We start from the raw sequence: 15,330 nt of genomic DNA on the forward strand, positions 1-15,330 counted from the left end.
ATGCTCAAGTAGTGTCTGCAGTGAGGATTCAGTCTTGTGGGAATGAGTCCCCTGTGGGATCTGACACTGTCTCCAGGTAGTATCAGAATTGAATTGTGGGACACCCAGCTAGTGTCCACTAGAGAATTGATTGCTTGGTTGTGGTGGGGAAGAATCCCTACATATTTGGTCACAGAAGTCTTCTGTGTTGATTGTTACTGCATTGGTGTGAAAACAGAGGGAAAACACAGTTTGAGTTTTTCTTAAAAGTACACTCAGATTCAAGAGGAGAGCATGTGGTCCGCCCCCACATACCTGTGATGGAAGGAGTGGCAAAGCCACATTGTAGAACAGGTGAGATGGGAGACATCGTAGCCATTTGGGGGAGATAGCTGCATGGAGTAAAAGGAGTTTATGCATATGTAACAGGGGCCTTATTTTCAGTGGTTCTAAATTGATTTTTGCTCCTTTTTTTTTTTTTTTTTTTTGGAGATAGGGTCTCATTAAGTTGTTCAGGCTGGTCTCAGACTCCTGGGCTCAAGCAGCTCTCTCATCTCAGCCTCCTCAGTAGTTGGGATTATAGGCATAAGCCACTGAGCCTGGCTTGTTTCTTGTGTTTGTAAATTTCAGAACATACAGTGGTGCTTCTGGCTTTATTTTAAATAATTATTTTTTAGGGAAACCAATTTTTATATACATGTTTATATATATATATACACACACACACACACCCCTGTATATATGTGTGTGTGTGTGTGTGTACATTGCACTCTATTTTAAAATTGACCTGGTGACAAAATTGGTAATTTTATACAAATGCCCTCTGTACGTTATTAATAAAAATAAAAAGTATGTGTGTGATTCTAATTAAGCAAAAGGGGTCTTTTGAAATGAACATTTCCAATAGGTGAGGTAGAGCTTCATCCAAAGAGCCACAGATGTGCACATTTTAAATAGAGCCAGGCACACCCAGAGCACATTCCAGTGGAAGCTGGCCTTACAGTCAATGGGTTTCTTACTGCAGCCAACTCTGGAGTGTGGCTTTAGTCCTGGTTGAGTCAAGTCAATTCCTGGTGAAGATACTATAGTTAGTACTTCCTGGGACCTTGAAGAGTCTGGCACCTTAAAACAGCCTGATGTGTGGTACTTATTTTACAGTTGTTAGATTCCTGGAAAACCAAGGACCGGTGTAGCCTTTTGCTAGTTCTGGCTGGGAACCTTCAAAGGGAGGATTTTCCTCTAGAAATCAATCAATAGGAATGTTTTGCAATTAAGTAACAACTGTACTTAAGTTCATCATGTGGGAGAAACCGCACACACACGCTGGGAAGGAAGGGAAGGTGGTCTCTTTCCCTAATAGCTGTTCTGCTATTCCCAAAAGCTGTCCTTGGTGTCCCCCCACCCCCCATTGCTGCCATGGTGATGATGTCATGGGAATGGAATTCACAAGTATCTTGACACTCATTTCAATCCACCTGGTCATAAGCTTATGAGTGACAGAAGACAGGACCCTAAACCCCCATCTCTACCTCAGCTTGTAAAGCTGAATTTGCATACTGAGTTTCTGTTCACCCCAGAAAAGATTGAAATCTGCTCATCTTGAAAATGTGTTGCTTGATTCAGCACCTTTCCTCCCCCTCTACTCAATTGTCCTAATTCCAGATGGCCATCCATGCAATTATGGGAAATCCACCTTCGGCAATGGGAATGGACTTAGCACCACGTGACTTAGGCTGGCCCAATCATCACATTCCACATCCAGTGACTGGATGAGCAGGTGCCCTCACAGGGTTTAGTTAGGAGGAAATCATCTTGAATCTTAATTGGCCAAAATGTAGATACATACTATAGTTAGTTGCAAGAAAGAAAGTTTTGTGATTTTAGTTGAGTTTTCTGCCATCCCAAATGTCATTGGGATCCGGTTACTAAGAAATGGGGGGACTAGATATGGACTGGCAGTTGCTATCCCTACCTCATTCTCTTCAGTCTTCTGTTTTGAAATGGGAAACCTTTGGGGTAGTTGAGTTTGTGCATAGTGACCATGCGAAAAGAATCCAGTCCTAGTGGTTACCCTGGTTTGCCTGTGGACAAGGATTGTAGTCTTTCCCAGTGAGGGCATTCAGAGTAGACTGTGGTTTCTGTTCTTGTGCTATAGACCTGGGGACCCAGAGCAGGTGCCTCGATCTTGCTGTGTGTTCTATTTTAAGTACCCTGTGGAGTGAGCCTGGGAGAGGTTTTGTGAATGGGGAACCTAGAGTGAAGCTGTCAGATTTGTGCCTTGGTCCTATCACCTACTTGGGATAATTTTCTCTCTGCATTTTTTTTCCTCATCTGTGATATAAGAATTATTAGGAAGTTGTGATCAATAAATTAAAATACAGTTATATAGTTCCCAGAACATAAATGCTTGAGAAATAACTACTTATAGGCCATCTTGCAAGTGAGAAGGGCATTTGTGGGCACATGTATAGGTGCTATGGAGCATATTAAATCGGTAAGCACCTTAGATGTCTTAAAATTAATGCAAAGAAGTAACCCTTAGGCAAGGTGGCGTGGGTTCCAGGATGATTTGTGTTAGCACCAGCCTCATTGTTAACCAGTACTTCCTGTCCTGTCTCTGAGTGTCAGTTTTCTTGCCAGTCAGATGAAGGGTTTGGCCCAGATGATTTGAGGAACTTGAAACAAAAATGAATCCCTGAGCTCTATGTCCCAGAGTTTCTAATTGGGGTGAGGCCCCCACATTGCAAATTATTTTTAAGATCTCTAGGTGATCTAAATGGATAGCCTGAGTACAGACCCAACAACCTAGCTGATCTGGGAGGTTTCCTTCAGTTCCAGCCTCCTAGAAAGTGTGAGTCGTGTGTACAGCAGTGTACTGACACTCTGCTCCTTAACAATGCCGGACAAGTAACCTTTTTCAGTTTTTTTTTTTTTTTTTTGGTTGCAGTTTGGCTGGGGCTGGGTTTGAACCCGCCACCCTCGGTATATGGGGCCGGAGCCCTACTCGCTGAGCCACAGGCGCCGCCCACCTTTTTCAGTTTTACTGAAGAAGATCTAAACTGAAATGCAAACATGGTAATCCTCGTGTCAGGGGACAGAGTCACCTCTCTGGACTCTCTGGCTTCAGTACACATAACATGAAATGGACCTTAAACAGCTCAGGGTTCTGTGATAATACAGAAACCACCTTAGATAATCAAAAGAAATGAGGGAAGAGAGAAGGGGAAGAAAAGAAAATGGGTATTGGAAGGGTTGGCAAAATGGAAGGTAAAGTCACTGAAAGGTTAGTTAAGTAGGGAAACCACTAACACTGTCTCCTGGTCCCATCCCTCAGTCCATCAGGTCCTGCTGCTAGTTCAGTGACAGTCTCGCCTCTATTGGACACCCTAAAGACTACATATTTCTATATACTACATACAAAGCAATAGGGGAAAACGGAGGTTCTCATCTACTAACTTACACATGTATCTATCTAATGAATACAATATGCATAGCTGCCCCAGTCCTCTGTGCCTGTTCCCGAAGACTGTGGGTGAGACTGTTTTAACATCTTCACTACTCATTCCAAGTTTCATTAGCCATCTGCCAGCTTCTCTTCTGCTAGGTGACCTGAGGGATCTGAATCTTTAGCATTCTTAAGATCATTGGGTTGCTGTCGTCTTCAATAAGTTGTTTTCCAAGGTCAATTTTTTTCCTAGGAAAAAAAATAGAGTGGTGTAACAAATACCTAATATAAGCCAAATCCACAACTGTTGAGATTTTGCCCATTTTGTTGTATTTATCCCATCTTTTCCCCCTTAGAATATTTTAAAACAAATCCTAGATATGTCAGTCATGATTATCTAATGTGCATGGTAACAGAAAAGGATACCTTAAAAAAAAAAAAAAACAGCCCACAGTTCCTTATCACATTAACAACACAGTACATAGAGGACTGTCTCATCATCTGAAAGATGTCATTTTATAAGGTTTGAATCAAAATCAAAGCAATGTTGATTGCATTCGGTTGATGTATTTTAAGTCACTTTTAGTCTTAACAGTTCTTCCTCAAGGAAAAGAATGTTGAAAACCCAGATTGTTTTTTCACAAGAACATTCTATATTCTGGATTTAGTGAGGAGTTCCCTTATGATGTGAATTTCTTCATATCCCCTGCATTTTCTGTAAATTAGTAGTCAGATCTAGAGACCTGATTAAATGCAGGGTCTCCCTGCCTCACCCCCTGCAAGAATACTTTATTGATGTCCTGGCATCCTTCCCGCTATGTGATAGTCACAAGGTAGGCAGTGTTGTCAGGTCCCATTTTTACTTATTTAGTCATTGAAAAATAGTGATTTTTTTTTTTTTTGATGGAGAGGAAGGTATTTTATTTTCAAATAGTTTCAACTTAAAAGTTGCAAGAACAGTAAGTACAGAGGACTTCTGCATAACCTTCCCCCAAGGCCTCTACTTACTAACATTTTATATATTTGAGGCCAGGCACAGCAGCTCACTCCAGTAACCCTAGCACTCTGGGAGGCTGAGGCAGGTGGATCACTTGAGCTCACCAGTTCAAGACCAGCCTGAGCAAGAATAAGATCCTGTCTCTACTAAAAATAGAAAAACTGAGGCGAGAGGATCGCTTGAGCCCAAGAGTTTAAGGTTGCTGTGAGCTATGATGTCATGGCATTCTACCAAGGGCAACAGTGAGACTTGGCCTCAAAAAAAAAAAACTTTTTTTTTTTTACATATCTGTTTTATCATTTTCTCTCAACTATACTCACGAACATTTTTTTTTTTTTAATTTGGCCGGGGCTGGGTTTGAACCCGCCACCTCCGGCATATGGGACTGGCGCCCTACCCGCTGAGCCACAGGCGCCGCCCGACTCATGAACATTTTTAATGAACTATTTGAGAAATAGTTCATGAAAATCTTAAACCTTTTAAGATAATTAGTTGCATACATCATGTCCCTTATTTCTAAACATTTAAGGGTGTGTTTCTTTAAAACAAGCACATTCTCTTACATAACCACAGTACAGTTACCAAAATTAGGAGATCAATACAATGCTATTAATATCCAGGTTTCTACCAGTTTTACTAATATCTTTTATAAGGAAAACCAAAAGGTGCATGATGTCATCTGTGATAACTTTTTGCATTTAGTTATCATGTTTCCTCTTTTTTTTTCCTGCAGGGTAAATACCTCTGATAGTTACCAATGTTTCTTGAATCTGGTACAATGCCTCAATCTTAAACTTTGACGTTTTTTAAGGGTGGAGGACAAATCTTTTTTTAGAGTACCCTCAATTTGGATTTGCGTGATATTTTCTCATGATTTGATTGTGATTATGCAATTTTGGCAAAAATACTACAGAATTGATACTGTGTCCTCAGCTCATCCTACCTAAGGAGACACAGGATGTCAGTTTGAACCATAACTGGTGATGATAAGTTTAATTAGTTGGTTTAGGAGGTGTCCGCCAGGTTTCTCCACTGTGAAATAATGATTTTTCTCCTTACAGGAGATGCTTTGAGACTGTGTATATTTTCAGCTCGTCATCAAAGCCATTAGTTTCAACATCCATGGATGATTCTTTGGAGACTGGCTCAGTTGCGTGGGCTAGAGTGCAGTGACAGCGTCATCACATTTCACTGCAACCTCAAACTCTGGGGCTCAAGCCATCCTCCTGCCTCATCCTCCCAAGTAGCTGGGACTAACACTATCCTGCCTGACTAATTTTTTTCGTTTTTCGTTTTTGTCTCAATCTGGTCAGTCTGGTTTTGGTCTCCTTTTAGTATGGTCTCAAGCGATCCTCCTGCCTCAGCCTCCTAAGGTGTTAGGATTACAGGTGTGAGCCAACATGCAAGCGATCCTCCTGCCTCAGCCTCCTCAGGTGTTAGGATTACAGGTGTGAGCCAACACGCCTGGCCTTCATTGATGGTTCTTAACTTGAACAGTTACTACTAAGGTGTTTGCCAACTATTCCTTTTACATTTATTAGTCAATACTCTGCTTTTCTTTCTTTTTATTGTTGGGGATTCATTGAGGGTACAAGAAACCAGGTTACACTGATTGCATTTGTTAGGTAAAGTCCCTCTTACAATCATGTCTTATCCCCAAAAGGTGTAGCACACACCAAGGCCCCACCCCCCTCCCTCCTTCCCTCTCTCTGCTCTTCCTTTCCCCACCTCTCCCTCCTCCTTTCTCTCTCTGCTCTCCCCTTTCCCCACCCACACTGTGTCCTTAATTGTCATTAATTGTCCTCATCTCAAAATTGAGTACATAGGATTCATGCTTCTCCATTCTTGTGATGCTTTACTAAGAATAATGTCTTCCACTTCCATCCAGGTTAATACGAAGGATGTAAAGTCTCCATTTTTTTTAATGGCTGAATAGTATTCCATGGTATACATATACCACCGCTTGTTAATCCATTCCTGGGTTGGTGGGCATTTAGGCTGTTTCCACATTTTGGCGATTGTAAATCGAGCTGCAATAAACAGTCTAGTACAAGTGTCCTTATGATAAAAGGATTTTTTTCCTTTCGGGTAGATGCCCAGTAATGGGATTGCAGGATCAAATGGGAGGTCTAGCTTGAGTGCTTTGAGGTTTCTCCATACTTCCTTCCAGAAAGGTTGTACTAGTTTGCAGTCCCACCAGCAGTGTAAAAGTGTTCCCTTCTCTCCACATCCACGCCAGCATCTGCAGTTTTGAGATTTTGTGATGTGGGCCATTCTCACTGGGGTTAGATGATATCTCAGGGTTGTTTTGATTTGCATTTCTCTAATATATAGAGATGATGAACATTTTTTCATGTGTTTGTTAGCCATTCGTCTGTCATCTTTAGAGAAGTTCTATTCATGCCTCATGCCCATTGATACATGGGATTGTTGGCTTTTTTCATGTGAATTTGAGTTCTCTATAGATCCTAGTTATCAAGCTTTTCTCTGCTTCAAAATATGCAAATATCCTTTCCCATTGTGTAGATTGTCTCTTTGCTTTGGTTGTTGTCTTCTTAGCTGTACAGAAGCTTTTCAGTTTAATGAAGTCCCATTTGTTTATTTTTGTTGTTATTGCAATTGCCATGGCAGTCTTCTCATGAAGTCTTTCCCCAGGCTGATATCTTCCAGTGTTTTTCCTATGCTTTCTTTGAGGATTTTTATTGTTTCATGCCTTAAATTTAAGTCCTTTATCCATCTTGAATCAATTTTTGTGAGTGGAGAAAGGTGTGGGTCCAGTCTCAGTCTTTTACATGTAGACATCCAGTTCTCCCAACACCATTTATTGAACAGGGGAGTCTTTCCCCCAAGGTATGTTCTTGTTTGGTTTATCGAAGATTAGGTGTTTGTAAGATGTTAGTTTCATTTCCTGGTTTTCTATTCTATTCCAAATGTCTATGTCTCTGTTTCTGTGCCAGTACCATGCTGTCTTGACCACTATGGCTTTGTAGTACACACTAAAATCTGGTATGGTGATGCCCCCAGCTTTGTTTTTATTACTAAGAACTGCCTTAGCTATATGGGTTTTTTTCTGGTTCCATACAAAACACAGAATCATTTTTTCCAAATCTTGAAAGTACGATGTTGGTATTTTAATAGGAATGGTATTGAATAGGTAGATTGCTTTGGGAAGTAGAGACATTTTAACAGTGTTGATTCTTTCCATCCATGAGCATGGTATGTTCTTCCATTTGTTAATATCCTCTGCTGTTTCCTTTCTGAGGATTTCATATAATTTTCTTTTTTTTTGTAGAGACAGAGTCTCACTTTATGGCCCTCGGTAGAGTGCTGTGGCATCACACAGCTCACAGCAACCTCCAACTCCTGGGCTTAAGCGATTCTCTTGCCTCAGCCTCCCGAGTAGCTGGGACTACAGGCACCCGCCACAACGCCCAGCTATTTTTTGGTTGCAGTTCAGCCGGGGCCAGATTTGAACCCCCCACCCTCGGTATATGGGGCTGGCGCCTTACCGACTGAGCCACAGGCGCCGCCCTCATAATTTTCTTTATAGAGGTCCTTCACCTCCTTTGTTAGGTATATTCCTAGGTATTTCATCTTCTTTGAAGCTATGGTGAAGGGAGTTGTGTCCTTAATTAGCTTCTCATCTTGACTGTTATTGGCATATACAAAGGCAACTGACATATGGACATTGATTGTTTTTTTTTTTTTTTTTTTTGAGAGACAGAGCCTCAAGCTGTCACCCTGGGTTGAGTGCTGTGGCATCACAGCTCACAGCAACCTCCAACTCCTGGGCTCAAGCGATTCTCCTGCTTCTACCTCCCAAGTAGCTGGGACTACAGGTGCCTGCCACAACGCCTGGCTATTTTTTGGTTATAGCAGTCTTTGTTGTTTGGCGGGCCCAGGCTGGATTTGAACTCACTAGCTCAGGTGTATGTGTCTGGCGCCTTAGCCCTTGAGCCACAGGCCCCGAGCCTGGACGTTGATTTTATATCCTGAGACATTACTATATTTTTTGATGACTTCCAGGAGTCTTGTGGTTGAGTCTTTAGGGTTCTCTAAGTATAAGATCATGTCGTCAGCAAAGAGGGAGAGTTTGACCTCCTCTGCTCCCATTTGGATTCCCTTTATTACCATGTCTTGCCTAATTGTATTGGCTAGAACTTCCAGCACTATGTTGAAATAGTAATGGTGACAGAGGACAACCTTGTCTGGTTCCAGTTCTAAGAGGAAAAGCTTTCAGTTTTACTCCATTCAGTAAAATATTAGCTGTGGGTTTGTCATAGATAGCTGTGTGCCAGTTTCAGAAATGTGCCACCTATGCCTGTACTCTTCAGTGTTCTAATTAGAAAAGGATGCTGGATCTGGATTTTATCAAATGCTTTTTCTGCATCTATTGAGAGGATCATATGGTCTTTATTTTTGCTTCTGTTAAACACTCCGCTTTTCATACACACATACCCAAAAGGAGGAGCTTTTCATACACGTACACCCACTATGTATTAGCATAATCTAACACCATTTTTCTTGTACAAATTGTCTATTTACAGCTGGCTTCTGTGTTCTTTTGCCATATCCCCATCATTTTTGAGAAATTTTTTTTTCTTTTTTTTTTTTTTTATTGTTGGGGATTCATTGAGGGTACAATAAGCCAGGTTACACTGATTGCAATTGTTAGGTAAAGTCCCTCTTGTAATCATGTCTTGCCCCCATAAAGTGTGACACACACCAAGGCCCCACCCCCCTCCCTCCGTCCCTCTTTCTGCTTCCCCCCCATAACCTTAATTGTCATTAATTGTCCTCATATCAAAATTGAGTACATAGGATTCATGCTTCTCCATTCTTGTGATGAATTTTTACTTTTTCATGAGTTTTTTTTTTTTAAGAGTCTAACTTTGTTGCCATCGGTAGAGTGCCGTGGCATCACAGCTCACAGCAACCTGTAGCTCTTGGGCTTAGGTGATTCTCTTGCCTCAGCCTCCTGCCTCAGCTGGGACTACAGGCACCCGCCACAACACCTGGCTAGTTTTTATTGCAGTTTGGCTGGGACCGGATTCGAACCTGCCACTGAGTGACAGGTGCCGCCCTTCATGAGATAGTCTAGATTCATCATTTACTTTTCCTTTCTCAGGTATGGAATTAATCATTTCTCTAAGGAGCCCTGGTTCGTGTTAGTGAGAAATGGTGTCTAGAAATCATAATCTGGGTACTGGGTGTGCTCATTACTATTGGGGTGTCATTGCTTCTAGCTTGTGTTCACAGAGGAAATTGGGAGTTCATGTGTGCTTATGTGTGCAGATAATGTACATTCATCTATCTATATACTTATCTGTATATTCCATGAGTCTATATCTTCTAATTCCAGCACAACACCACAGAATCCATTGACTCTTTCTCCTTTTCATGTTTGTAGTTCGCTTCTCCAATAAGTGACAAACCTAGCTCCCATCATCCTTAGTGTTTCCTTATTTTCTCAATCCTAGGATATAACAAAGTAGTTAGATAATTGCTAACCCATACCACTGCGAGAGACAGGCTTTCTGAGTAGATTTCTGTACTTGTTTCTGTAAAGATGCACCTTCAATGTTATAAAAATACATTGGCACGAGGTTAGGCAGCTGTCTGTGTAATTTAGACTTTGTGTGTGATCTGAGACTTTCTTTTCTCCCTTTAGTATGGTAATAATATTTTGAAATACACTGTCTTGAAATTCTGAATAATTTTATCTTTGGTGAAGTTTGATTGAATATTGGAGTATGTGCCAGTTGCTCGTCCAGCCTCCCCAGGATGGTTCTCAGCCCTGCCCTCTATTGAGATGAAATCAGGCCAAGACTCCATCTATCACATGACTTCTATCAGCCCTCACTTGGGTGAATACAATGGCATTTTGAGTATCCAGAGATGAGTGTCAACGCAGTCAATGTCTAGTGATCCATGCAAGATAGTATGTATCTCCTTTCTCCAGCACAGTTATTCTGGTCTTTGGCTGCCAGTGCCTTTGGAGAACATCTGGAGGAAGATCTCCTGTCTATACATGTGGCCATTTTGTGGGGACTTCCTTAAGGATACATTGCCTTCCTTGGCTTCTGCTTTAGAATCACATTATTCTTATCAAAATCAGTGATTGATTCCATTATCAGCCCTGACCTGCAAGGGACAGGCAATACATAGCTTTTTAAAGATGCTGGTCTTCTCCTAACAAATGCATTTATTTCTCAATGCCTCAGTGAAGAGAGTATGCACTGGGGTCTATTGAGAACTTATTGGGGTTAGTGAACGTGTGAGTCACCTAAGATGAATCCACTCCAACATTCCTTGCTTTCTAAGCCTTTCACTGAGTTAGGTTCTTCAATCTTGTTGCATTTATGCTGCTGTTGATGCTATGTTTTAGTCAGCTGACCAGACAGAGCTACTAGATGCTTGAGACACTGGACACTGGATTCAGAATCTCAACTAAGCACACCCCTATCAGTATATGTGGCCGGATCTAATGTCATATTCACATACTATCCATTTAGTTTAACACCTTAGAATTTGTTCTCACACCAGGTTTTTATTAATACACATTAGCAAAATATGTCACCTTGGTACTTAGTTACTAGTTTCTTGGTAGCAAAAATTAATAATAGTTTTACTTTGTACTTCCTCCTAAGTCAAACTTTGTGCTTATTGCCCTTGGGAATGCTGTATCTAACTGTAGTTCTGGACATGGAGGCAAGCAGGGATGGTCAGGGTGGGTCTTGAGAACAGGCACAATCTTTTTTTTTGTTCATGTCTTTTACTAATTCATATATAATTGCTTGTCTTCTGGTTTGTTGAAGCAGTAAGAAAGACAACATTTGCCACAATAATGTCTATCAAAGTGACTGGCCATGAAAACTCCAGCACCACACTCATCTGAAGGAGACTCTCGAGCCAGTCTTGCAAGGGAACTTAGCAGATGAGGTTATTATTCAGACAAGAACAAGGAAGAAGTGCCTGTTTTTGCAAGGGAGACCTGGGGATTTATGGGTGGAAGATTCTCAGATTTGTTTGATCTGCTCAAAAATCCACATTCCAAATCTCAAGATCTCATTCCTTCCCAATAGGTGCTTTAAATTTCACTTAAAAGAATTGGCAAGGCTGTGAATCCAACTTAATATTATAATCCTGCAACCTGTACAATTAATTTTAGTTCTGATTTGTAAAACCAATTGTGCCTGTTGCTACAAGAAAGAAGAGACTTTACGGAGAAGACCATAGAAATGCTCTAGTGTTGGGCGGCGCCTGTGGTTCAAAGGGGTAGGGCGCTGGCCCCATATGCCAGAGGTGACGGGTTCAAACCCAGCCTTGGCCAAAAACTGCAAAAAGAAAAAAAAAAAAGAAATGCTCTAGTGCTCTGATCATGCCTGGACCTTAGAATTTAAAGCCCTGAGCTTGTCATTTTTTTCTTCTTTTTTTCCCAACTATCATTGTACAATTTTTATTTTCTTTCTGAGTCCCTAATGCAGTAAAAATTAGCCAGTCTTCTATTCATTTGATCATAATCACCACTGAAAACATCAAGTACAGCATCCCTTGGTCCTTTACTTCAACGGGCACTTCATGCTCACCACGTGTCTCAACATACAACGTGCCATACATTTCCACTGGCAGTGTTCACTCAAGCTCAGAGTGGCAAACCAGGCCAGAAACAGATCTCTGAGGGTCTGTTTTCTGGGACCATTTTAGGAACAAATTAGTATACTGGTCAGAGTCTGACTAGGAAACAGAAACCACTCTAGGTATTTCAAACAGAAGAGATTTTTAAGACAGGAATTTGTAATAGCAATGTTTAAAGGACTGAAGCAAAAGAGAAAAGGAAATATTGCTCAAAAATAAGTGACTGTGAGTAGGACACCAGCTTGAGCCAAGGAGCAGAAATTTCTCCAAGGCCCAAACACTGTCCACTAAGGCTTCTGGACTCAGCTCTCAGCTGCTGAGGAAGATCCGGGAGCCTCCAGCCTTCAGCCTCCACCTCCAGCCTTCTGTGGCTGCCCCTGCAGCTGCCACCACCTGAGCTTTTGCCACTGACGTTAGTGTAGCCGGTACTCTGCTGCCACCCAAGATGTCAAAAATCTGAAGGGGAAAGAGTCACTTCTCCTCCCCTCTCACCTTCCATCTCCCACCAGAGCTTCCCACTGGCAGATCCTAATAGGAAGTCAGCTGGCAGGCAAGTGTCAAGTATGGTAGCATCTGGCTACCTAAAGCTGCTGCTCCATTGTAGCTCAGGGCACAGAGATGTGAGAATAGAGGGGCTAAGAGCAAACAAATGATTAAACAAGTGAGAAAGTACCCAATGTGTTTTGTTTTTTTGAGAAAAGTCTCAAGCTGTCACCCTGGGGTAGAGTGCTGTGGCATCATAGTTCATGGCAACCTCCAACTCTTGGGCTCAAGCAATTCTCTTGCCTCACTTTTTCTGTTTTTAGTAGAGATGTGATCTCACTTTTGCTCAGGCTGGTCTTGAATTCGTGAACTCAAGCAATCCATCCGTGTAGGCCTCCCAGAGTGCTAGGATTACAGGCGTGAGCCACCATGCCTGGTGAGAAAGTACCCAATCTTACAACTATTTCCCAAGTCCCAACTGAAATATTTGGATTCACATAGTAAATTCCTGCTAGGCATGGTGCTAGGTTCTGAGAATGCAAAAACAAAAACAAAACAAAACAAAACAAAAATACTGCCCCTGCTATCTTGGAATTTAAATCACAGGATGGAGAAAGACAAAAAGAAAAAAAAACAGTATCTCAAGGCACCATTACATATATCTGATTAAGTATTTTTATCTGGAATATACAAAAAACATAAAGATCAGCTACCCTTATATATAGGCCAGAAAACTGAGCAGACCCTTCACAAAAGTGGAGATTCCTGTGGTTAATAATAAGGTGTTCAACTTTTATTAGAAATGTGAATGAAAACCAACACATACCACCACTCCATTTCTTTTCTTTTCAGATTTTTTTTTTTTTTTTGGCTGGGGCCTGGTTTGAACCTGCCACCTCCGGTATATGGGGCCAGTGCCCTACTCTTTGAGCCACAGGCACCACCCCCATCACTCCATTGCTATCAGAATGACGAGAAACAAAAGGTTGGCAATGCCAAGTATTAGTAAGGATATGGAGAACTGGTGAAGAGAGTATAAATTGGAACAAACACTTTGGAAAACTACTTGGCAATATCTCCAGGTGCTAAACATCAGGCCTAGGAATTCTATCTTTAGATACATAACTGGGAGAAATTAATGCCTATCTCCACTAAAAAAGATGTATATAAGAGTATTTGTAGTGGCTCAAAAGAGTAAAGCGCTGGCCCCATATGCTGGAGGTGGTGGGTTCAAGCCCAGCCCTGGCCAAAAATTGCAAAAAAAGAAAAGTATTTGTAGGCTCACGCCCATAGCTCAGTGGTTAGGGTGCTGGCCATATACATTGAGTCAGGCAGGTTCGAATCTGACCTGGGCCAGCTAAACAACAATGACAACTGCAATGAAAAAAATAGCTGGGCGTTGTGGTGGATGCTTGTAGTCCCAGCTACTTGGGAGGCTGAGGCAGGAGAATCACTTAAGCCCAGGAGTTTGAGGTTGCTGTGAGCTGAGACACCACAGCACTCGACTGAGGGGGACATAGTAAGACTGTCTCAAAAAAAAAGGTATTTGTAGAAGCTGTATTCATAAAACCTTTAGCCTGGAAACAAACCGAATGGATATGAATAGATAAATGGACAAATGTGTGAGAGAATGGACAATCTGGCACAGTCCCACAACTGGGTAGTGATCAGCAGAGGAAATGAAGTTGCAACACTGCTGAGTCTCACAGACTGATGTTGAAGGAAAGAAGTCAGGCATGAGAGTTTGTATCACGTGAGTCTATTGATTTGAAGTTCAAGAGAAACCAAATGAACTTATGGTGACAGAAGAAATGGTACTTTGGGGGGCATTGACTGGGGTAGGGCCCAAGGGAGTCCTGCTGGGGTGCTGGGGAGGTTCTCTATTGACTTGGGTGATGTTTACACTGGAACTTTTTAATATCTAAAAGTTCCTTAATCTGTAAACATAAGCTTAAGATGTGTGCACTTCACAGAATGTTATTCCTCAAAAAATTTTTAAAAAACAGAAAAAGGAACAAGGTAATTTCATATAAATATATGTGCTAAGAAAGAATTAAAAGTAATGTCACAGGTGAGCGGAGGGCTGACAGAGCTGAGATTTGAATGGGAATGAGGTAGCCACATAATGAGGGGTTTGCTTTCTGGGCAAGGGGACAGACAGCAAGTGCAAAGGCCCTGAGGCGGGATCAGGTCAGTTTGTGGAGGGTCTCAGTCAAGGCCAGTGGACTGCAACATGGAGAGCAGGGCCAAGGCAAGCCCGCCCTTTGGCCTTTTATTCTAAGAGCAGTGGAAACCATGAAGATGTGAGGTAGAGGTGCTGGCAGAGCTCTCTGCAGGTTTGGTGGAGGACAGTGAGGGAAAGAGAGACCTCTGAGGACTTTTCATTGTGTGGGAGTTGTGCCTCCCCACTCCACTGGTGGAGCAAGACGGAGGGCATGAGAAGCTAGAGATGTTCATTAGATGCCCTGAGTGCTGTTGCAGGGACAGCGGGCAGTGGGTTGCAGCTCTAGGCCAGGCCCATCCTGAAGATGGATGTCGTGAGCACACTGAGATAATTCAAGTCTCAGTACCAAAGGAGAGCACCTGGGCAGCAGGGACTAAAAAGGGGCCATGAATGACGCGAGTTTTGCTGGAATGACTAGGGCCGCCAGATGTTAGGGACCTAAACTATATAAGTGCTTCTTTAACAAGCATTGCTGAGTACTTGCTCCTGGCCAGGCCTGGAGAACCCGAATGTGAGCAGGGCCTGGCCTGGACTCAGTGCTGACTATTGAAATGGAATGGGTTC

Source organism: Nycticebus coucang, chromosome 7 (genome assembly GCF_027406575.1).
Source record: "Nycticebus coucang isolate mNycCou1 chromosome 7, mNycCou1.pri, whole genome shotgun sequence".
Taxonomy (NCBI): domain Eukaryota; kingdom Metazoa; phylum Chordata; class Mammalia; order Primates; family Lorisidae; genus Nycticebus; species Nycticebus coucang.